The sequence below is a fragment of the Thamnophis elegans genome, chromosome Z (genome assembly GCF_009769535.1).
Source record: "Thamnophis elegans isolate rThaEle1 chromosome Z, rThaEle1.pri, whole genome shotgun sequence".
Lineage (NCBI taxonomy): Eukaryota > Metazoa > Chordata > Lepidosauria > Squamata > Colubridae > Thamnophis > Thamnophis elegans.
Window position 1 is genome coordinate 57,463,594 of NC_045558.1, and position 23,368 is coordinate 57,486,961.

Genomic DNA, 23,368 nt, shown 5'->3' on the forward strand with positions numbered 1-23,368 from the left:
CAGCAGACAGACGGGAGACTTGGGGAGGGAGGAAGGAAGAGATCCCGTCCAGGGTAAAAAGAGGGAAAAGCGGAGAGCCTACCCTGGACGGGATCTCTTCCTCCCTCTCCCCCCCAGTCTCCCGTCTGTCTGCTGGATTCCTCTGCGCCCTGCGATGCCCGTCTGGGTTGGCTTCCTTGGACACTCAGCTGCCACCCCCACCCCCACCTTCCCTCCGAACAACTGTCAGTTTATTCTTCCTGCACGTGAAAGCGCTTTAGTCAGTGGAGTGTGTGCTGGGAGGAATCTCTCTTCTCCTCCCTGCACGGACCCCATGGTGCCTGCATCAGAGCTCGGGCGGGATTCAGGTGAAGGAAAGGACTTTTCTTTTGCCGGCATCAGAGCTCGGGCAAGCAAAAGCAAGTATTTTAACCAGTGGGCTACGCGCAGGGACGAATATATCCCCTCCTCCCTGCACACATCCACTGAATAAAGTGCTTCCTCTGGCCCGCCTGATCTCTGCTGTGGGCAAAAGGGAGCTGGGAGGACAGGAGATTCCTCCCTGCACGTGAAAGCGCTTTAGTCAGTGGAGTTCGTGCTGGGAGGAATCTCTCTTCTCCCTGCACGGACCCCACGGACCCCAATTCCACTTATGGCCTCAGGTCTATTTACCAGTTAGAGGGTCTGGAATTGATCGTTGCCAGTTGGGGGGCACAGAGGAACCCAGCAGACAGATGGGAGACCGGGGGAGGGGGGAAGGAAGAGATCCCATCCAGGGTAAAAAGAGGGAAAAGCGGAGAGCCTACCCTGGACGGGATCTCTTCCTCCCCCACCCACCCCGGTCTCCCGTCTGTCTGCTGGGTTCCTCTGTGCCCTGCGATGCCTGTCTGGGTTGGCTTCCTTGGATACTCAGCCTCCACCCCCACCTTCCCTCCGACCAACTGTCAGTTTATTCTTCGCTACAAACAAAACACGGGGAAGCCGGCATCGAGTTTTCGGTGACTCCGAGGTGCGCTAACTGAAATGCGGTCTTCCTTCAGTCTCCGCTTGGAGCCTCTGGGATGATCGTTGGCGGGTGGGGGAAGCGAGGGCGCAGCTGAGCCGGGGAGGCAGAGATGAGAAGTGAGGGCTAAATGCAAAGCGCGCCGAAGAGAGCAAGCGAAGGATCCCCAAAGCGAAGGACGGGCGGGAAGTGCTTGGCCAGTATGTGAGAAGGCAGGCTGGAAGTGGCTGCGGAAGGGAAAAGAGGCGGCCACGGGTATTGGTTCTCCTTGCGGTAGATAAGGGAGGTTCGTAGCAAGGGTCCGCCGGCAGGTAGGCTTGGGCGGGGCGAAGGCCTCAGGTCGGGGGAGCGAGAATTGGCGGGGAGGAAACAGAGATGGCCGAGCCTGGGGAAAGCACCGGGGAAAAAAGAGATCCCGTCCAGGGTAGGCTCTCCGCTTTTCCCTCTTTTTACCCTGGACGGGATCTCTTCCTCCCCCCCCCCCCCGTCTCCTGTCTGTCTGCTGAGTTCCTCTGTGCCCTGCGATGCCTGGCGCCTCGTGAACATGGGTGGTGGCGATGTGACACCTTTGCAGGTGCCTCAGTTGCCCCTGATCGTGGGCGGATCTCAATTGATGAGGAACTCAATAATCCTGGCACATAAAGCTTTTTTCCCCCCTCGGAAACTGAAGCTTGTTTAAAGAAAAAGGGAAGGGCGGGCAGCTTCACGTGAGTGAGTAACTCTGGCGGTGGGAATCGGGAGGCTTCGGGTGGGCGGTGGCGCTTCCCTTGCAAACGGGGATCAGCGCACTCGCTGCCTCCCCCTCCCCCGGGAGGAGCTCTGCAGCGGGACAGACGAATGGAGGGGGAGATCACCCCTTCCTCCTCCGAGCCCCCAAACCCCGTCTTCCCTGGCCTGCACCCCTGCGCCCAGGCTCCTTTGGGTTTGGGGCTAATCTGAATGGGTGGAGCGGGGGATCCCCGGGGCGGAGGCCTCCCGGTGCAACGGTCTTCCGCAGCTCCGGAGCTAACCTTCGCCTTCCCCGCCCAGGATTGCAAGGCTGGAGGCCTCGGCAGCAGCCACCCCCACCCCCAGCCGGCCAACCCTCGCCCATACCATGAGTTTACCGGCCAGGTATCCATTGAGCTGGAGGGCAGGCACCGTGGCTTCCTCGCGGCTAGTCTCGCTGCTTTCCCCGGGCTCGGCTCCGTTTCCTCCCCGCCCATTCTCGCTCCCCCGACTGAGGCCTTCGCCCCGCCCAAGCCTACCTGCCAGCGGACCCTTGCTACGAACCTCCCTTATCTACCGCAAGGAGAACCGATACACGTGGCCGCCTCTTTTCCCTTCCGTGGCCACTTCCAGCCTGCCTTCTCACATACTGGTCAAGCGCTTCCCGCCCGTCCTTCGCTTTGGGGATCCTTCACTTGCTCTCTTCGGCGCGCTTTGCATTTTAGCCCTCACTTCTCATCTCTGCCTCCCCGGCTCAGCTGCGCCCTCGCTTCCCCCACCCGCCAACGATCATCCCAGAGGCTGCAAGCAGAGACTGAAGGAAGACCGCATTTCAATTAGCGCAACTTGGAGTCACCGATGCCGGCTTCCCCGCTGCGACTGGCGGGAACGGCAATGAAAGCTCGGGCTTCGCTCCTCTCTCTGGGGCTGCGGCTAACAGGGACGGCCAAGCGCTTTCCTCAAAAACCCCGCCTTCCACACAAACCCGGCTTCCAAAATCCGGGGAGTTGCGGGGAGGGACGATCTTCTTCCCCTCTCTCAGGTTGCCCGGTTCCCCCCCCCAGTTCCTCTCATGAGTAGCTCGCAAGGGAAGGCCTTCCCTTCCCTTGCTAAAGGCCGCCGCCGCCCACCTGAAGCAGCGAAGCCTCCCGATTCCCACCGGCACCGGAGTTACTCACCAGGGCAGTGCAGCAAAAACAAACAGCGAAGGCGAAATGAAATGGAGACTCGTGAGAGTCACGACTCGCGCGGCGTGCTTAAGCGGACTCCAGCCAATCAGTGATCTGGCTGGGATGGAAAATTTTAAGCACCCTCGTGCGTGCTTAAAGTTTTCCATCCCAGCCAGCTCACTGATTGGCTGGAGTCCAGGCCAATCAGTGAGCGGCAGGCTGGGCTGGCTTAGAGTTTTAGTGTAGATAGAATAGATTGGGGAACGGAACGAGTGAGCTAGCGGTAGCTGATGATGGGCAGGGAAGCCAGCGAGCACCGAAATAAAGCGGGGTTTTTGAGAAGCGGGCGGGACGCGGGAAAAACGATGAAAAATCGTGCCTGTCCTGCCAAATGCGGGACGTCTGGTCACCCTAGTAAAGAGGGACACCATTGACGGGGGCGGGGTGGGTTGATTAAAAATTTTATATTTTGTCAAAAGGTCACCCCAGGACACTGAAACCAGCATAAATACGAATCTGTTGCCAAACAAAATTTTGATCACGTGACCATGAGGATGCTGCAACTGTCGCTAAGTGTGAAAAATGGTCGCAATGGTCGCTAAGTGTGAAAAATGGTCATCAGTCACTTTTTTCAATGCCATTGTAACTTTGGTCACTAAATGTTTTCCCCTTCCTCAAGACACCTCACTTCTTCCTTCATTCCTCTTGCTTATCTACCTTCACCTTATCCGTCTTCTGCTCTTTCCTTCTCTTCCTTCCTTTCTCCTTCCATCCTCTCTTCTTACTCACTCCCTTCCTCCTTTTCTCTTCCTTCCTCCTTCCATTCTTTCAGCTTCATTTCTTTTGCCTATCTACCTTCTCTGTCTTTCTGCTCTTTCCATTTCTCTCTTCCTCTTCGCTTCTGTTCCTTCCTCCTTCCATCCTTTCACCTTCCCTCCTTCCTATTTCTTCCTTCCTTCTGCCTATCTACCTTCACCTTCTCTGTCTTTCTGCTCTTTCCCTGTCTTCCCTTTTCCTCCCTCCCTCCCTTCTTTCCTTTCTAGTTCCATCTTTTCTTCTTTCCTCTCTCCCTACCTTTTTTTTCTTCCCTCCTTCCTATTTCTTCCTTCCTCTTGCCTATCAACTTCATCCTCTTTGTCTTTCTGCTCTTTCCCTCTCTTCCCTCTCTACACCTTTTCTTCCTACCTCCTTCCCTCTTTTCTCCCTCCCTTCTTTTTCTTCCTTTCTTCTTCCATCTTCCTCCTTCTCCTTCCATTCTTTCTCCTTCCATCCATCTTTTCTTCTTCCATCTTCTCCCCCCTCCCTTCTTCTTTTCCTTCCCCCCACCCTCCTTCCTTCCTCTCTTTCCCACTCCTTGCAACTGCAATCGGAACCGCAGACAGAGAAGAAGAAGAGTTGGAAGCGGCGGCGAAATCGTAGTGATCGAAGGGTTTGATGGATGGCACAATGAAGGTCTTCTTCATCTCCTTGACCTCCGCAGCATCCCCCATTTTCCTCCCCTCCCCTCCCCCACCCGCGGAGCCTCTTCCCCTCCCCTACCTCCCCTCCCCCTACAAGGAATCTACATGGCTCTCCGGCCGGAAGGAACCTACGGGGGGGGGGGAATGGGCATCTGTCAAAACCCCGAATCCCATCTTGGCCTCGGTGTGGCTGTGGCAGAAGCAGCGAGTGCGGGGGCGACGCTTCACCGGGAGCGACCTCTCTTTCCCCGCTGCATAGGGATGTGGGGAAAGGTCTCGGGCGCCCCCTTTTCTCTCCCCCCTTCTTTCCGTCTCTCTCCTTGGGCGCTTTGTCTCGGTGCCCCAACACTGGGCGTGGAATAGCGTGAAATAAGGGCCACTTTGGAAGGTTCCTCCAGCGGATTGTCTTCCTCATGCTGCTCTCGCTCTGGGAAAGGAGCAGCGCTCCGGCGAGCCCCGAGACATTCCCCCGTTCTCTCTCTCTCTCACTCTCCGGCCCTTCCAAGCCGAGACGGCGGGGGTGGGAAGAGGAGCCCGAGGGGGAGGGCCGCCTTGCTTTTGAGGAGCCATCAGGCCTTTTTTCCTGCTCCCGCCCCTCCGCCGCCTTCCTACTGGCTCCCATGGCCTCAAGGCTCCTCAAAAGCACGGCGGGAGCTTTGCTGGCTTCACCTCAGCTGCAGCGCCGAGCAGCAAATCCGGCGGTGCTGTTAGAGGAGGAGGAGGCAGCAGCAGTTAGTCCGGTGGTGGCGGGGGCTTACTGTCAGTCCAGTCGCCCCGTGCTCATCAAAACAATGTACGGGAGTTGAAAAGTGCTGTGCGGTGTTTTCTTGCCTTAGAGGGAACAGTGGTCCCGCGGGGGAGTCTCCGGCCGCTGCGCTCACCTCGCCTGCCTGCCCCCGAAGAGGCGGAGGCTTTCCCATGGCTTGTCCAGGTGGAAGTGGGGTTGGAAAGGTGAGCCGCTCCCCCGCCCATCTGCCCGCTTACTTGATACACTACCCCGCCCATGTGAGCAGCAGCGGATGGGCAGGGGAGCGAGCAATCAAAGAAGGCGCCAAAATTAAAGCGGGATCTTTTGACAACAGCCCAGGACGCGGGAAAAATTATGATGAAGTGTGCCTGTCCCGCCAAATGCGGGACGTCTGGTCACCTTATCCTACATGTCCTCCTTTTCAATATTTGAAAACTAATCTGTTGCGCGTTATGTGATGTATTTGTATTTGACATGACGATTCGTCAAGGCTTGGTATAGTGTGGTATAAGATGTGATTATGCGCTCCGCACGGGAGACCTTGAGAGAGACCGTCACGCGCAAGTGGTTTTATTTACTTCTTACCGAAACATGAAACACATACGCACGCAGTAGACTCATGGTAATTATTTCTTTCTCAGTGAATATTCAATTATACAGAGGTAAGTACAATTCACGTTTATTAATTCATTATCTATTTAATAATTTCCAAATATGTATAATTTTATTTACAAGTTTATACAACAGAAGTGTAAAATAATTTAAATTTAAGTGAAATTTATTTGCTTATGTTATTAAAATTTCAATTGTAATAATTAATTTTATTTATTCATAATGTGCTTGCATCGTTCGTGTAGCTTTATATTTTATTTTAAATTTTAAATTTTATTTAAGGGATGGAAAAATCAAAAAATAGGAAATGCCATTTCAACGATCAATTGAAAAAGGAATTTCCATTCCTCATATCAAAGAAAGATGCCATTGTTTTCTGCAATATTTGCAGAGGAGAATTTTTTATTGCATTTGGGGGCAGAGCAGCTATAACGAAGCACTTGTCCACCAACTAACATCAGCAATCATTGGATGCATCAGCTTCCAGTCGTAAAGTAACAGGTTTTTTAAAACTTCAAAATTAAGAAATTAAGCAAGATCTCCCTTCACACCCATCCCAGAGTTCAAAGCTTTAGTGGGGGTGCATCAACATGTGTAACCCCTGCAGCAACCAGAAGGACATGGGAGCTGCTGGATCCTCCTTTCCTTTTGAAACGGAATGGATGGCTGAACTGAATCTGGAAGAAAAATCTGTCCGGCCCAGATAGTCGCTGGGAATGGGACAGATGAGTGATCCTGGGGAAATTCTGGCAGGGCTGCCTGGCAGGAAGCCAAAAAAGAGGATCTCATGATGACCCAGGCTTTACACCTTTTACAAGAAGCCTGGGAAAAATGCCATTTCCACAAAGGTCTCACTGAAAGGGAGATTGGATCAGCTGAGCAGGTGGAGGGGGGGAAACAGACGACCTGGCTAACCCTGAAATGACCTTGGGAGCTGCTACTGGAGTTGGCCAAGACAGAAGAGTCCCAGCTGCTGCTGCAGCAGCCGTTCAAGCTCCTCCAAGGGGGGAGGGTAGCTCCCCGAAGGCATTGAATTCCAAAGATTCCTCCTCTTAGAATACATTATGGAAGAGATCCCAAAGAGCTGGGAAGTTTTTTAGTTCAAGTTTGGAATTACATGCAAGAGTATGGGGAGGATTTCCCATTGAAGGTTGCCAAGATGAGAAGTGTTACTATGGCATTGGAGGGCAAAGCTGCTGCCTGGATGGTGGCCTTGCATAATGATGATTCCCCCCTGCTGAGGGATTACAGCATGTTTATGACGGCCCTGAGGAAACACTTTGATGATCCCCTTGCAAATCTGAAGGCAAGAACCAGGATGAAAATCTTTATCCAGGGGAGGAGGTCTGTGGCAGAGTACACTCAGGAGTTTCGCAAGCTGTCTGTGCATATGCGGGGGTGGTCCCAGGAGGCAGTGATGGACAGCTACATAGATGGCCTTAATGATGATGTGTACTAGAGCTGTATGAACAGCCCCCCCCCCGGGTGACTTGCAACACTGGTATGTGCTGGCAGCTGATGTGGAGATTAACCTAGCCAGAAATCAATACTGTGGAGGCAGCAGCTGGAACAAAAACAGCCCCCTATACTGAAAGAGGCACCAAGAGCAGGAAAAGGGGGATCTGCAACCAAGCCAAGATCAACTGCGTGTTTCTGATGTGGAAAAGAGGGGCATTGGGCTGCTGACTGCTACTCTAAGCTTGGCCCAAAACCATCTTCGGCTGGAGGGAAGAAACCCAACTGGCAGCTACGGAAACTGTCCTGAAAGGCATGGAACTCACTGATGTCCTTCCTCCAAGCCAGGAGGAGAAGGAACCCCCTCCTTCTTCAGGAGAAAGTGAAACCGACCCCAATGATGATCCCTTGGTAAGTCCCCAATCGGGCCCCAAGACCATCCCAGTAGAATTAAAAGTACCCTTGACCGGTGCCCAGAGGAAGATGCTGGTCCTTTTAGATTCTGGCTGCACCCAATGTTTAATTAGCCCTGAGGTGGTGGAAAAATGGGGTTAAGACTGAGAACTATGAAAGTACCCATTGCCTTTTGCCAGTTGGGGGGCTGGGCGGCCATTTTGTAACTGAACCAGTCGAGATGTGGATGGGAGACCACCAAGAATCCCTGAGTTTCATTGTGGTGCCAGGGATGGACCGGCCCCTCATATTGGGATTACCTTGGCTGTGAAAATGGAACCCTCAGGTGAACTGGTGGAAAGGGTGGCTACACATCCATTCAGCAAAGTCGACAGAGAGGGAGGGAAAGACTTCTCACCTAGCCACAGTTGTAATAGACTTAGCAGACTTTTTCATGTGAGAAAATTGAAGGAGAGGAAAGAATTCTGAAAGAGCATTGGAACCTCAAAGAGGCTTTCAGCAAAAGGGCTTCTGACAAGCTCCACCACCACCACCATGCCACCAATTGCAGCATAGAAATCCTCCCAGGGGAGAAACTCCCTAAACCATAGATTTACTCGACCCCACAAGAACTGGAGGAATTACGCTATTTCATTGATAAAACTTAAAGAGGGGCTTCATCCAACCTGCTAGGCAATGTGTGGCCACGCCAGTTTTATTCTGAGAGAAAAAAGATGTCTCTCTTTGCTTGTGTGTCAACTACAAAAATCTGAATGCCATTTGCGTGGAAAACGTGTACTCTTTAACCCTCATGAAGGACATGTTAGCTCATTTGGCAAAGGGAAAAATTTTCACTAAATTAGATCTAAGGGAGGCCTACTACAGAGTCCAAATAAAAGGAGATGAGTGGAAGATTGTGTTCAACTGCCCTCTGAGGTGTTTCCAGTTTAGAGTACTCCCATTCAGACTACAGGGGTTGCCAGCCGTCTTTATGCAGTTGATTAATCAGGTGTTGCATGAACACCTGTATAAGGGGGTGTTAGTTTACCTTGATGACATGGTCATTGTCTACATGGAAACACTTGAGAAACACATAAAACTTGCGCACTCAGTCCTGAAAAAACTCAGAGCCGCTGAACTTTATGCCAAATTGTCTAAGTACGAATTTCACCAGGAGAAAATTGACTAGTTGGGGTACCGCATCTCTCATGAGGATATCAAAATGGATCTGGAGAAAGTCTGGGCTATTACAGAATGGACAGCTCCTTGCACTGCAAACAGCTACAAAGTTTTTTGGGGTTTGCTAACTTCTACCGCCAATTTATTCTCTCATTCACTAGAATTGCACTGCCAATTATGAATCTCCTAAAATCAAAGGGAGAAGCAAAACCAATGCCTAGTAAACCTTTGGAATGGACTATGGAATGTCAAGCAGATTTCGAGAAGTTGGAACAGTTGTTTGCAGCTGAACCTGTTTTAAAATACCCTGACATGGATGCACCTTTTGTGGTCCAAGCAGATGCAAGTGACGTGGCCATGGGGGCAGTGTTGCTCCAAACAAATGCAGATGGGAATCTGCAACCTTGCTCCTATACCACTTGAAAATTAACAGAAACGGAAAGAAGATGGGCAATCTGGGAAAAGGAAGCTTTTGCAGTCCAGTGGGCCTTGCTAACTTGGCAGCATTTCCTTGAGGGGGCTAAGCACCCATTTGAGGTATGGACTGATCATAAAAACCTTGAAGCATTAAAAACCCAATGGAAACTGTCACCTAAACAAGTTCCCTGGGCACGTTTTAACTAATTTCACTTCACACTAAAATACATACCTGGGGGAAAGAATTTTATGGCTGATGCCTTGTTCATGCTACTCCAGTACAATAGTGACAGATCATTGGTGATTCATTCAGTCATTCCCGCCAGACACCTAGCTGCTCCGGTAGTCACCAGGAGCCAGGGGAAAATGGACTTAGACGTGCCCACTGATTTGACGAAAAGGCTCAGGGAAAGCCTTGCATCTGATGAATGGTTCAAACTACACTCTGATGAGTGCGCAATGCAGGATGGCGTTGCGTGGGTAGGAGCCAAGCTATATGTTCTTGCTATTCTAAAAAGCATTGTCCTCCAACAGGCCCATGACTCAAAATATGTTCTTGCTATTCTAAAAAGCATTGTCCTCCAACAGGCCCATGACTCAAAATTGGTGGGCATTTTGGTTTTGTGAAGACATTACATTTGGTTAAAAGTGTTGCATTAGGTTCCCAAAGGCTGAAGCTGAATGAAAGTAAATCAATCCATGGATAGCTGAACAAACAGTTTATTGAACATCCAGAATCAACAGCAGAATCAACAGCAACTTATTAATAATCAGTCATCATTTTTATAGCTTTGCAGATTCTTAGTTTACGTGTTATTTCATTATTGGTTAACAAGTCTCCAAGGTAATTGGCTAGTAATTACATCATTGGTGTTTGTGAGAATGTACATGTTCTCACACACTGAAAGAATCAAGTGTTATACATTCAAATGAGTAAATGTTACAGGTTATACATTGTATCATCCCGTGTCCTTGTTCATGCCTGGGAACACACTGCAAGCAAAGAATCACTGACAAGCAAAGAATTGCTGCAGTTTGTACTTACACGTGTAACCACAGTTCTAAGGACCATCCAGATGATTTACTGTAACCCTACATGGGATGGCCTTGTGTGGGTAGGAGCCAAGCTATATGTTCCTGCTATTCTAAAAAGCATTGTCCTCCAACAGGCTCATGACTCAAAGGTGGCTGGGCATTTTGGTTTTGTGAAGACATTACATTTGGTTAAAAGACAGTTCTGGTGGCCTTCTCTGAAAAAAAAAACATAGAATCCTATATTGCTAGTTTTCCCATTTGTGCAGCAGCAAAGAGACCACCAGGAAAACCTCAAGAACTACTTCAAAGTGTCACTTGATCTGGAGCACCGTAGAAGGAGATATTGATGGATTTTATTGTCGAGTTACAGAAAGCCTGGGAAATATTGTCATCTGGGTAATCACAGATTTGTTCTCCAAGCAAGTGCATTTTTAAAAATAGTTTTTATTGAATGTTTTGATCTTTAAAAACAGAAAGAAAAACACAGCAAGAAAAAGCAAAACACAAAGATACATAACAATATAAAGTAATTATACAGCCTTTTGTATCGGCTTTCATGTGTAGCCTTTATAGTTTTCCATTCTGCATTGCCTTCCTATTGCTTTTACCTTGTCCTATAATATAACAACAGTAGTACTAACACTTATAATAATATTAATTATTTATATCACCATATATTTACATTCTCTTATTTTCTATTTTGGCTTCTGTTTCTAGCCACTTATAAATTCTATTCCATATTTTATAGAAATCCAATTCTTCTCTTTCTTTTAGTTCTATTGTAATTTTGTCCATCTCTGCACATTCAAGTAGTTTTCTAATTATTGTTTCATCTGCAGGTGCATTGATTTTTTTTCCAGTTTTGTGCGAAAGCAATCCTAGCTGCAGTGAGTATGTGTATTATTATGTATTGAAATTGTGTATCCATTTTTTGGTTTAATAATAGTCTTAATAAGAATGCTTCTGGTTTGAAGCTTTTTGTTTGAAACGCTTTCGGACAGAAGGATAGAAAGCAGACAAGTGACAAACCCACTAGTTATAAACTCTAAATTTGGTTTTGGATTTGAAATAGAATCCAATATCCCGAAGGGTTTACTTTTAATTTGTTTGAATTCCTTCCAGCTAATATAATCAAGAAAAAAGCATGTCTTCTCACTGATAACGGATAACCTAATCTTGACTGTGCAGGAAGATTTAATTAACTAACTGCCATAAATTAGAATTTGGGAAAGCAGGAGGTAAAGAGAAACCTCTGGCTGATTGCAAGCTTATTACAAGTGATTTATTTTGAGCAGTTCTTAAAGGAAATAATAAATATCAGACTCAAGACCTGGGAAATACGAAGGGTTTTTTTCTCCTCTCTCTTCTTTTTCACTCTTCTCTTCTGCAAAAGATTTAAGATGGTGTCTGCTTTTCTTCCAGTTTGAAAGTAGTTGGATTAATGAAATTTAAGGTGGACCAGAATATTGAAATAAGATTTGTATAACTAACTGCAATCTTGGAACTGGATATTAAGGAAGAACAAAAGACTAAGATGGCTCCCATTGCTTTTCTCAATAGCAGTTGAAGTAGATAAACTTAAGGTGGATTAGAACTCTGAAACAAGAATTGTATAACTAACTATAACTTTGGAACTGGACGTCATGGAAAACTGGGAATTAGAAGAACTACGTAAAATTATTTTTAAAAAGCATAAATCATTAAAATCAAGCCTAAATAGAATTTTGAACCCAGGAAGCAGAGATCTAAAGAAGAATTCAAAGAAGAAGAAGTGGGGCAAGACAACGAAAGGGGAGAAATGGAGGGAAATAAAAAGCAGACAAAAAACTCCATCAGTCTTGGCAGTGATATAGGGAAAACTGTAAAAAGAGGAGGTGTCCCAACAAAAAGGAATAAAAAACAGACAAAAGTGGTTTTGGAGGTTGTCAGTGGCATAAGGAAAATTGAAGTAGGAGACTATGCCCCAACAAAGAGAAATATAAATTACTCTAATGAGGGGAAAATTGATGGGAGTGGAAGTGTTAAAATAAAGAAAAGGGAGAAGACAGGAACAGAAAAGTGGGACAAATGACTTATTAGGAAAAAAATGGATATCTAGATATGGGAAAATATAAAGCAAGATAAGGGTTTTATTCCTAAACATGACAATAAAATGGAGTTGCTAACTGGTTGAACATAATAATGGAAAGATAACTAAAAAGGCCAAAATATATGGAATATGGATAAATATGAAACTGAATATGGGGAGGTTGTAAAGCAGAGGTTTGTGAGTCACTTTTCTACATGATAATTAAATTGAGTTGTGAATTGACTGAAAATGAGAACAGAAGGATAACTAAGCATGGGTTAAATATATATGAAACATGGATATATATAGAACTTTTAAGATGATGAATAAAGTGAGATGTTTACTGCTTGTTATTTTACATAATAGATTAAGGGAATTGTAACAAACATAGAATAGCGAGGTTTGTCATTTATAAACAATTTAAGGGTACTCTAATCCAAGATATGGAAAAATGGAGAGGGAACATGGAATATATCTACAATGGGAAACTATTGAGATTTAAAGACAGAATCACAAATTGGGGGCATGTAAGGATGTATAATTATATAAAAATAATGATGAGAATATCTGGGAATTTAACCAGGTCTACATCTCAACCAAAATAAGGTTGGGGGAGGGGCTAAAGTACAATGACTATATATGTATACTTTTTTGTTCTATTTTTTTAAAGAGAGGAGGAGAATATATGTTAAAATTAAATATGTATATTGAAAAGGAACTATAAATACCATCAACATACCATCAACATAAAATGGAACGTGCTCAAAAGCTGAAATACACCAAGTAAATGAGATAAAGAGTGTGAAAAAGAGGAGAGAAGTAAGGGAAGAAGAGAGTGATAGGAGAGAGGACAGGTGGGGGAAGAGGAGGAGAGAAATGAGGAGTGGAAATGGGGGAGAGGAGAAGGAGAGAGGAAGGGGAAGTAGAGTAGGGAAGGTTGACAGAGGGAACAAAGGAAGTAGAGAGGGGGAGGAGAGGGAGGGAGAAGAAAATGATGGATAAGGACAAATATCGTGTATGGAGAGCTAATAATTGTGTTTTGGGAGTTGATAGTAAGATGAATTGATGTAAACATTTAATAATACAAAATGATGCTGGCTATGTAATAGTATACATGTGACTATATGTTATGAAAATGAAAAAAATAAAAAATTACCAGGAAAAAAAAAAGAATGCTTCTGGTTTCCATTTCTGAATTTTGACCAGTATTTCCTTGTGATGGGGCATGTCCACCACATATGGTAGAATGTTGCAGACTTGTGGCTACATCTCCAACATTTGGGGGATAAATTTGGGTACATTTTGGGCAATCTTGCTGGAGGCAAATGGCATCTATAAAACATTTTATATAGATTTTCCTTGTAAGCTATTGCCGTTGTAAATTTATAATTTCTTTCCCATAGTTTATCCCATTTTTCTAACTCTAAATTATGCCCAAAATTTCTTTCCTAGCTAATCATTGTCTCCTTTACCATCTCTTCCTCCATTTTATATCTTATATAAGTTATATAATTTGGTAATCATTTTTCCTCCGGTTCCTAATAATATTTTATCTAATTCTATTTGTTTCTCATGTATTGTTCCCAATCTTTTTTAAATCTTTACAATCTTTAATAGGGCCACCATTCTAGATTTATTCCTTATGTTTTCAGATCTTGTACTGATTTTTCATCTAAGAGTTCTGCATAGCTTTCCATTTTGCTGAGATCTATAGTATTTGGATATGTCATTGCCTCTATCATTGATAACCAGATTGGGATTTTCATGTAATGGGTTTTTTAAATTTTTCCCAGACCTTAAGCAGGGCATCCCTTACTATGTCTCTCTGGAAGTATGAATGAGATTTATTTTTTCCCTCCCAGAGGAAGCCATGCCAGCCTAGTTGGACATCATGGCCTTTTAGCATAAGAATCATTTTATTTTTTAGTTGAATCCAGTCCTTGAGCCATTTCAGGGTTGCCACCTGATAGTCAGGGAGGCCAAATCCACCTTTGTTTCTACTATCTTGTAGAAGTTTGTATTTAATACGCAGTTTTTTCCCTGACCAGATAAATTTGGATACCATTTTATTTAGTTGTTTGAAAAAAAAATTCTCTAATTTAATCGGTATTAAATCGGTATTTTATCTTTGAAAAAGATAAAATAATTTGGGTAGTACATTCATTTTAATTGTTGAAATTCTGCCAGTTAGTGATATCTGTAGTCTAGTTCAATTATCCAAATCTTTTTGTATTTGTCGTAGCAGTTTATTGTAGTTATCTTCTTTTATTGTACCATATTTCCAAATATTTAATTTTCTTGGCTCTCAAAATTCCCAGTTTCTCCTCCAGTTCTTCATTTTGGTTAAATTCTTAGTTAATATTTTAGTTTCCTTTTTACGATATGATAAATGCTAGATCGTCTGCAAAGGCCTGCACTTTGTATTCCTGTGTTCTAATGTTCAATCCCTTTATGTCCTGGTTCTATCTAATGTGTAATATCAATGTCTCTATTGAGAGGATAAATAACAGGGGGGAAAGAGGGCATCCCTGTCTTACCCCTTTGGTTATGTTGAAACCTTCTGTTGCTTCCCTGTTTAGTATTATTTTTGCCCTCTGACTAGAATATATTGTTCTGATCATCTTGATAAATTTCTCTCCAAAGTTCATTACTGCTAATTGATTTATAAGAAAATCCCAATTCAGATTATCGAATGCTTTTTGTGCATCAATAAATATCAATGCTGTTTGTTTTCCTGAGTGTATGTCATCATATTCTAATATGTCCATTATCGTTCATATATTGTTTTTTATATGTCTGTTGGGTAAAAATCCATTTTGGTCTGAGGGTATGATTCCATTTAATATATTTTTAATTTTTTCCGCCATTATTGTCATAAATATTTTATAATCAGCATTTAGCAGCGAGATTGGCCTATAATTTTAGATCTTTTGTTTTTCAGTGTTGTCTTTGAGAATTAATGTTATTAGTGCCTCCATCCAGGATTTTGGTGTCTTAACTCATTCTAGTACTTCATTATACATTTCTAATAATATGTTCTCTAATGATTTTTGCAATTCTTTATAGAATTCTTTATAGAATTCTGCTAAAATTCCATCCAGACCCAGGGTTTTGTTATTTTTTTTGTTTTTGGATTGCCCTTTTTAATTTTAGCCTTGTTATTCTCCCATTTAGTGTTTCCTTTGTTGTTTCCAGTAAAGTTGGAAGATTCCTCTTTTGTAGGTATCTTTTAATATCCTCCTCTTCTTTCGCAAGGGAAGCCCCCCGCCCCCCCCTCTAGCCTTGCCTGGCTGGCTACGTCTGCCAGGCAACCTAAGTGACCCTAGCCTTGTCCCTCCAGTCCAGTGTCTTACCTGTTCCTGCTGCCTGCCATCGCGACACGGATCCATCCATCGCATCGGAGTGCTGCTGATTCTGCCTGCTCAGCTGGTAAGTGACCTGGGTTTTTTTAATTATTATTTTAATGTATTTTAAAATAATATTTTATTTAATGCATAGAATTTTTTAAAATAGTTTTACATATAAGTATTGAGTGTAGAATATTTTAAAATGGTTTACTTTAATTTATTTTGGATGGAATCTTTTTTTATATTGTCCTAGACTATTTAAAAAAAGATTCCATCCAAAATAAATTAAAGTAAACCATTTTAAAATATTCTACACTCAATACTTTGAAATGTATTGTGCATAGAATTTTTTATAATAGTTTTATTGTAATTTATTGTGTATGTGCTTTGAAATAATGGTTACAGTACACTAAGGCTGGTACAATAACTTTAAATTGTTACAGTGTAAATTATTGCTGGTGTAATACTTAACAATGGTTTTTAAGGATTTCTTTTATTTATAGAATATTTTTTAAATTATTTTTTAGAGAATTTTATATTTTAATTGTTTATAAAATATATTTACCACAAGAAATGTTGTTCCTTTTTGCAAATGTTTTCTTTGTGGTGCAATATGTTGCTTTTAAGTGTTCAGACCAGGTTTCAAAGTGACTGCTTTTCTATGGGCAGGCCAGGTTGGTGCAAGGCAGCTTTGCCAGATTTAGTGTGTTTCACCCTCGTTGTTTAGGTAATTTTGAGGTGGTTGATGGTTCTGTGAGCGCCTGTCCTTTATAATTTCCCACATTGCCTTGATGGTTTTTATTCCAGTGACTTTGTCTTTCCTGTCTTTAGGCTTAGGAAAAAAAATTGGTTTCATTGGCAGTCTTTTGTGGGGGGGGGGGATTCTTATTTTTTGGTGTTTTCCTGACACTGTCATAGTTTGTGTGTGTGTGTTTGTGTGTGTGTAATGTTCCGCAGTTATCTATGCATTAATAATGATCTAGTAATATTAATAATATCTAGTAATTAGTAATATCTAGTAATATCCTTGTCTTGGCCACTCCCACCAGGTCACATGGGTGGCAGCCTGGCAGGCCACTCACATCTGGTCACATGGGCGGCAAGCTACTCTCATCTGGTCACATGGGTGGCAAGCCACTCCCACAAAGGAGGCCACACCCACAGAGTAGGTTGGAACAATTTTTGAAACCCACCCCTGCCACTTATGTAATGTACTATATGTACTTTCTGGTTCTTTTTTGTTTTATTGATACTTCAATTAATAATGTTCCTCCCTCTTCATCCGCGTATACCTGTTTAGGTTTTAGCCAGTCCTTTATATATACTGCAATTCCCCTTTTCTTTGTTTCGGCCAAGGCCAGATGTAATTTCCCTAATTTTGGAGATTCCCCGATACTACCATTTCCTTTTTTAATATGAACTTCCTGTAGGCATGTGATGTCCATGTTTTGTTTTTGGAGTTTAAAAATAGTTTGTCTTCCTTTTTATAGGTGAATTTAGTCCATTTATATTGACCAATATAAATCTTCTTCCTCCATCCTGTTACTTGTTTGTCACCTTTGTTCCTCTACTTGGTTTTGTTTCCTTTTGTTTTCTTGTCCTCACTCCTTCTCTTTCCTGAACTTCTGTATCAGTCTTCTCTCTCACTTCTTGGTCTAATCCTTTTTCCTCTGTCTGCTGCTCCTCTTGGCTTTTGGTTTCCAACTCCTCTCTGCTGTCTGATTCCCCCTCTATGTAATGTTCATAGAATTCCTGGGCTTTATCTCTGGTGTCAATCCTTATTTTCTTATCTTGCCAGAATATTAACATGCCTTCTGGTATCAACCAGCAGAACATTATTTTATATTTGATCAGTTGTGTGGAGAAGAATTGGTAATTCCTTCTTTGCTCTCTGATTCTCTTTGGTATTTGTTTGAGGTTATGACTTCCTCAGTTCACTTTTGTCCATTTGCAATTGGTCAGCTAGAAGATCTGTCAGCTCCTCTCCATTAGTTAATTAGGAAAGAATGACCATGAGACTCCATGCGTAGAAATCAAATGTACTTTTACTAATTAAAAATGGTTAAAGGCAATGCATAGCGAAGTCTGGTTAATTAGGCGCGAAAACAGTTGATATATAGAATAGCCCATTCCCCACCCCTTGGCATCATAGACCCAGTCCCACAGACAGACAAACGAACAACAAAACAGAGAAGAAAAATGGGGGGTAGGGTAGAGAGAAAATTAAGGCTTGTCAGGATAAGCAGCATAAAACTTCTGAAGTAGTCGGGGAGCACGAACATGGGACTTGTCAACCCATTCCGTGTGGGAGGGGGGAAAATGTTTCCAAGCAACTAAGTACTGGATGCGGTTACGCCGCCTGCGGGAGTCCAAAATCTCACGGACTTCAAAGTGTTGTTCACCATCAATCAACAATGGAGGAGGAGTATCAGGCGGACGTAAAGTTGAAACACGAACAGGCTTAATGAGGTTAACGTGGAACACGGGATGAACACGATTGAGATGCTTAGGCAGTTGCAAACGAATGGAAACAGGATTGATGATCTTGAGGATGGGGAAAGGACCAACATACTTAGGCCCCAATTTTTTGAATTTTTGAGTGGTCTGAAGGAACTTTGTGGACAAGTAGACCAAGTCACCCTCCTTGTACTGATAAGGCTGAACACGCTTCTTATCAGCTTGTTTCTTATGAGCGCGATGAGCAGCATCTAACGTAGCAAGAGTCAAAGGCCAAACATGGCTGAGACGCTCACTCCAATCAGCGACGGAAGAAACTTGCGGCTGGTCACGAGGCAACTCAGGAATAGGAACAAAGTCCTGACCAAAAACAACCCGGAAAGGGGTAAAACCAGTGCTGGTATGAACAGAATTGTTGTAGGCCACTTCAGCGTGCGGCAACAAGTCCACCCAATCATCCTGCTGATAATTAATGAAACAACGTAAGTATTGTTCTAGAACAGAATTAGTCCTCTCACAGGCCCCGTTAGTCTGAGGGTGGTGGGCGGAGCTAAGGCCCTGGGCGGAGCCAATGCGTTTAAGAAATTCCTTCCAGAAGGTTGAGGTGAATTGGACCCCTCTGTCAGAAACAATATGATCAGCAATAGCAATAGCAATAGCAATGTTAGACTTATATACCGCTTCATAGGGCTTTCAGCCCTCTCTAAGCGGTTTACAGAGTCAGCATATTGCCCCCAACAACAATCTGGGTCCTCACTCCATGCAACCAGTAAACATGGGAGATGAAGAGTTTGGCGAGAGCCTTAGCAGAAGGAATCTTGTGGCAAGGTATAAAATGAACTTGTTTGGAAAATAAGTCCGTAACGACCCAAATGATGGTGTGCCCCTGGCTCTCAGGAAGCTCGACAATGAAGTCCATCGAAATTTCCTTCCAAGGGGCGACAGGTCGTACCACAGACTGGAGCAGCCCCTGTGGTTTCCCAGGCGGCCTCTTAGCGGCAGCACAAACCGGGCAACTGGCCACATAAAGTTCAATGTCCTTTTTCAAAGAGGGCCACCAGAATTGCCTCTTGACTAGATGTAAGGTTTTGACGAAGCCAAAGTGACCCGCCAACTTGGAATCGTGAGCTCATTGGAGAACGACGAGACGAAGAGAGGCGGGCACATAAAGCTTGGCGCCGATCCACGGTAGATCGTCCCTCACCGTGCACTCATCTTGATGTTTCTGGAACCAGTCGTCCTGGGGAAGGGCGCGTTTGAGGTCAGACAGAAAATCTTGAGGCACCTCCACTTTCGAGCGTGCTTGCTGGCGAGTGACCACCGGAGCCGCGAGGCTGGAAGTGGGAACAACAGGTTGAACAACACTCAGTTTGGAGCAGTTGTATTGAGGAAGTCTGGACAAAGCGTCCGCCATGAAATTTTTCCCTCCAGGGATGTACTTGAGTGTGAAATTGAAACGGTTGAAATGTTGGGCCCACCGCATTTGTTTAGGGGATAGACGGCGCGGGGTCCTCAACGCCTCCAAATTCTTGTGGTCAGTCCACACCTCAAAAGAGTGCTTAGCGCCCTCCAGAAAATGGCGCCATGTGGTTAGGGCCCATCGCACCGCAAACGCCTCCTTCTCCGAAACAGCCCAACGTCTCTCAGTGTCTGTGAGCTTGCGAGAGGTGTAGGTTGTAAGTCACCGTGGTCGTTGGCTTGTAGCAAGACGGCCCCAACGGCGACATCACTGGCATCAGCTTGGACGACGAAAGGCTTGTCCATGTCGGGATGTTTGAGGACAGGCTCCGCAGCGAACAGGCGTTTTAGTCTTTCGAAAGCAGCTTGGCATTCCATGGTCCAATCCAGTGGTTTGCTAGGCTTAGGTCTAGGCCCACCCTTGGACTTCAATAAATTTGTGATAGGAAGTGCAATTTTGGCAAAAGAAGGAATGAACTGACGGTAGAAGTTAGCAAAACCCAAAAATTTTTGCAACTGCCTGCGTGTTCGGGGTGCTTCCCACTCAGTGACCGCTTTCACTTTTCCAGGGTCCATCTCAATGCCAGCGGGAGAGATGCGATAACCGAGGTAGTCAATCTTAGCCTGGTGAAACTCACACTTAGACAATTTGGCATAAAGTTCAGCGGCCCTGAGTTTCTTCAAAACAGTGCGCACCAGAGCGACGTGGCCGTCATAATTGTGAGAATAGATAAGGATATCATCCAGATATACGATAACGCCTTTGTAAAGGTGGTCATGCAAGATCTCATTTATTAATTGCATGAAAACAGCAGGCACCCCCTGCAGGCCAAAAGGCATGACCCGGAATTGGAAGCAACCAAGAGGGCAGTTGAAAGCAGTTTTCCATTCATCCCCTTCCTTTATACGGACCCTGTAGTACGCCTCCCTGAGGTCCAGTTTAGTGAAGATGCGGCCCTTCCCCAATTGGGCCAACATGTCCTTCATCAAAGGCAATGGGTATAAGTTTTGGGTCAAGATTGCGTTAAGGTTTTTAAAATTAACACATAATCTCAGAGAACCATCTTTCTTCTCACGGAAAAGCACAGGAGCAGTGACTTTAGGGCGGGCAGGTTCAATGAAACCCCGCTCTAAATTCTTATCAATGAATTTTCTCATCTCTTCCATTTCCCTAGGAGACATGGAATAAATCTGGGGTTTTGGCAACTTCACCCCGGGCAAAATGTCGATTGAACAATCAGTAGGCCTGTGGGGCGGAAGTTTGTCGGAAGATTTCTCACTAAAAACTCCCCTCAGGTCCCAATATACTTTCGGAATTTTTTCCTCTCCTTCTATCCGCTCCTGCCCTCTAGCGGCCAAATCAGAACTGCAGCCAACAGGGTCTGAAGAAGGTCCCTCCCCTTCCGGAGGTGCGGCCGTGTGAATCTGTAACCAACCCTCCCTCCAATTTATGCGAGGGTTCCATTTTTGAAGCCACGGGAGGCCCAAAATGAGTGGTCTGTCCATCCCAGGAGCCACAATAAAAGAGATTAGTTCTGTGTGGGATCCCATTTTCATCTCTAAGGGCTCAGTGAAGAAATGGGCGGGTCCCCCCCCTGCGATGGACCCATCTATCTGGCAAAAAACAATAGGGGTTTTCAAAGTTTTCAACTTGAGGCCCAGTTTTTCCACCATAGCAGGATTGATCATTGAGCGGGAACAGCCTGAGTCAAGGAGGGCGGGAAGGCTTTCAGACCCCCCATCGGGCAGAACTCTTAACTCTACGGGGATTAGCATAGGGCCTTTGTTTGAACTCACCCAGCGAGGCGAGGCGTCATCATCGGAGTCATCGGAGGAGCTGGTGGAGACATCCGCTTCTCCCTCCAAAGCCTGGGCGAATTGGGGGGGGGGGTGGAATCAACGGTGAATGCAGCTTCTTTCTTTTTCTTATCTGAGGCCTTGGTGGGTTTCCCCTCCCGTTTGGAAGGGGCTAGGGCGGCCGTGGGCAGCTGGGCGCGACATTCAAGGGCACGATGGGCGATTTTCCCACAACGAAAGCAAGCAAATGGTCTGGATTTCCCAGAGGGGCCTCCCCTCCCTTCGCCTCTGCTTCTGAAAGGGGTTTTGCGGCTTGGGGGAGAAGATTTCGCAGCTTTCTCTTTTTTTCTTCTGCCTCTCCTCCTTAACACATTTGAGTCTCATTAAATCCAGTTCAATGTCTGCCACGTTTTCAAACCAAACAGTCAAGCGTTTGGGAAGGTGGCAATTAACACATTGTTGATAAATATCTTCATCCAAGCCCAAAGCAAATTTGTCCAAAAGGGCTTCTTCACCCCAACCTCTCATGTAATTACATAGGTGTTGAAACTCCTGAATGTACTCGGACACTGGCCTGTCCTCCTGCGCGAGGGTCATAAATTTCAGTTTGCCCTGTTTCTCAGTCAGGGGGTCATCAAAACGTCTCTTGAAAGCTCCCATAAACGCATTGAAATTCCTCAGGCGGGGGGAATTTGATTGGTGTAAGCCTGTTCCCCAATCAGAGGCCTCTCCGTCTAATGCAAGTAAAACCATGCGTATTCTCAAGGTATCTGGTTCAAAATCAGGCCCATAGATTTCCATGTAATTATAAACCTGCATGATGAAAGACCCCAGCTTCTTAGGGTTTCCATCATATTTCACAGGTAATGGGGGAACTTTAGCCATTCTGTGTCTTCTGGGGAGGGGGGCCCCTGGCCTGGCAGCACCCCTGGCAGTGGGGGGGGGGTGAAGCTGCTCGTGGGTTTTCTTGCTCCCATCCCCTCTCGGCCTCTTCACCTTCCCCAAATCTTTGCCCAGAGTACCTCCGTTCCAAGTAATCAGGTTGATCTCTTTCCTGGGGTCTTCGTTCGGCTCCCGCCTTGAACGGCCTTTCCTGGTGTCTTCTTCTGGTAACGGCCGCATCCCAGTTTGCCCCCTCCTCTCTTTGTCCCACTGACATGGACCAATGGGGGGGACTAGCAGGGCTCGATATCTCCAGCTGAGCCAATTCTTCAGGAAACAAGATATCAGTGGTTTCTTTGTCCTTTTCTCCATTGCTGGCTGGCGAAGACATATATTTTTTTTCTGTTCTGTCTCCTTGAAGTTTTGCACCTTCCACGGTAGATTGTAGTCTCCTGGAAAGGTGTTTTGAGACTTCGCTACCTGTCAGCTCCTCTCCATTAGTTAATTAGGAAAGAATGACCATGAGACTCCATGCGTAGAAATCAAATGTACTTTTACTAATTAAAAATGGTTAAAGGCAATGCATAGCGAAGTCTGGTTAATTAGGCGCGAAAACAGTTGATATATAGAATAGCCCATTCCCCACCCCTTGGCATCATAGACCCAGTCCAATCATAAGTCTTCCAAATGTCAGGTGCAAGATAACTTCAAAAGGCATCACGAAGATGGAATGTTGGTGCCATTAGAGCTGGCGGGAAACACCCACGCATGCGTAGTCCAATCAATCGGTAGACTCCAGAAACTTCCACCAGCACAATGAGTAACCCCTCCCAAATACCATGCCCTCCCTCCCCGTTTCATGGCAGCTGAAGCTATAGCAAAGCAGAAGCTGACAAGATCCTTCATGAGTTTTGGTAGGTCCTCATCTTTTGCCTCTACTATGTTCTGAAATCTTAAATAGAGGATCTTTCCAATTCTAAATGGACTATTGCCTCCCCCAGCTCTCTGTTGGCTGCTGTCAGTCTTTCTTCTGTTGCTTCCATTTTATTTTCAGTTTGTTCTATCTTGCTTCTACCAGTTTTATTTTCTGCTCATTTTTGGCAATTGTTTCTTGTATCTTCCCCATTCTATCATCCAACTTCTTTATATCATCTTTCACTTTCCCTAGATCACCTTTCATTTCCTCGTGATTTTTGATTAT